Below are 2,294 nucleotides of genomic sequence, written 5' to 3'. Positions count from 1 at the left end.
ACCACATATTCATATTTTAACAGCTCCATTGAGTTTGGAACGTCGAGTTTAGCTGATTTGCTTATCTAGTTCCAGAGGTCCTTTTGATGATTTTTTAGGTTGCTATATTTCTGGTGTTTGCATGCCTCGCAATCGCGAAGAAGCGTTCGCGATCGCGATGGTTGCGTTAGTGAAGACTTGTTCGCAAATGTGAAGGTTGCCCCTGGACAGACCTTCACTTTTGAGATGAAATGTTCGCTTTTGAAACTTTTGCGAAAGAGAAAGTCGATTTGCGATCACGAAGGCTGAGACTATTGCGAACCTTGGATCATTGTTGCAACATCAGAGAGGGGTTTTGACTTGCAAATTTTGAGGTTTAAGTCCCATTTTCCTTTTTTGAGCTTGGATAACCTTTGGAGGCAATTTGTGAAAGCTTTTCTTGTGCAACATCATTTGGGTAAGCTTTTATGACCCTAAAACTCCTTTTCCATTTGATTATTTATGGATTCTAATATCATAATTTGGGATTCGATTTGAAAATCACAAAACATTTCAAGAACTTGAGCTTCAATCTAAAATGGTGATTTTGATTCCCTTTTTTTAGATGGTTATCACTTATGAGTTCCTAAAGCCATAAACCATCATTTTCAAGTATTGATTTTTGGATTCAAACCTGCTTTTTGGAATTGGGTTTTTGAGATGATTGACCCATTTCTCTAAATAATTGATGTGGTTATTGTTTTCCCCCAAAGAGTGAATGTGAGTACTTGACTGTTATAGATTGTGTGGCTTTGGAAGTGAGTCAGAAAGGAAAAACTCAAGCTTCGATTGATTGATTGATTTCTTTAAGGCAAGTAATCTCCTAAACTTTGCTTTAAGGCAAGGAAAAACCCTAAAACTCCTTTTCCATTGTGTATGTGTTGGGGAGTAATTGAGAATGAGGTGAAGGGTTATTTTCTCCACTTGTTTAATGTTAACCAACAAAAAGGGGGAAAGATAAAAGGCTTCTTGATGATAACGCTAAATCATGAATTGCCTTGTTGTGGCCCCTATTTGATTGATTGGTGAATTTCTTGAATGTATGAAAGTTGATTTGAATTATATGAATTGTTGTCTCACTGTGATGTGTGGTACTGCTTGTGTGCATTCATTATTGAACACTATGATGAAACACTTGATAAAAGCTGAAGGGAAATGGTTCTGGCTAATGATCAAAATGTCAAAGGGAAATTGCTCCGGCAAGTGATATTTCGTTATAAAAGTTGAAGGGAAATGATTTCGGCTAGTGATATAAATGTCGAAGGGAAATGGTTACCTCAAGTGGTATTTTGCGATAAAGCCGAAAGAAAATGGTTTCGGCTATTGATATAAATACCGAAGGGAAATGGTTCCGAAAAGTCAGTAATGTGAAAGCCAAAGTGAAATGGTTCTGGCTAGTGAGTTTGTCCCGAAGGGGAATGGTTCTGACAAATGTTAAACTTTGTGTTCAATCTAGTTGATGCATTTATTTGACTTACTTTATTCATTTGATTGAGCTTATTGATGTGTTGGATTGGTTTATTTGATATGTGAGTTGAGTATGATGATATTTATGTTTGAAATGCTTTGTACCTTAAAGTAAATGATTTGATACTTGTCTATTGTTGAAATGTTATTTTTGGCCTTTTCTCTTTAAGCCTCACGATTTGTTTATTTTAGAATGTTTAGGTTGGGCTATTTTTGTGCAAGTTGTAGTTATATAGGTTAGAGTGGGATGAAAGGAGTATTCTATTCTAGCTAATTTGCCTAGTTTATTAGGTTGCTTGTTGGGTGCCGTATTATTTCTACTCTCTCCTTGCTACTACAATTGTGTAGGTTCTGAGTCCGAACTCATGTAATATTCTTCTTCTTCTTCTCTTTACTTCGAGGCTCGTTGAAGGAATTGAGAGGTAGTTTCTTGTCATCTCAGTGGACCCTCTTTTCCTTTTATTATTCTTTGTTCTATTTGAGAAGAAAATACATTTGAGACTTGCATTTATCTTTCAAATTGTGTATTTTCTTTAGTAGATTGTACACGTGACAACCAGATTTTAGGGGTTTAATAAAATAATAAGGTTCCCGCTTTATCTTGTTCTTGCTTTATATTTCTGTTTTCTTTCGTTTTTGTTAGGCTGAGGCTAACTTGTCTTGGTGGGAATAGACAAGTGCTATCATGTCCATTTTTGGCTCGTGACAAATGGTATTAGAGCCCTAGGTTTATATGTCTCACGTGTGTACAAGTTAAGTCTAAGTAGAGTCTTAAGGATCGGTATAGAGACATATGTATTTTTTGTCAC

This window comes from Solanum stenotomum, chromosome 6, assembly GCF_019186545.1.
Source record: "Solanum stenotomum isolate F172 chromosome 6, ASM1918654v1, whole genome shotgun sequence".
Classification (NCBI taxonomy): Eukaryota; Viridiplantae; Streptophyta; class Magnoliopsida; order Solanales; family Solanaceae; genus Solanum; species Solanum stenotomum.
This window is presented reverse-complemented; position numbering follows the sequence as displayed.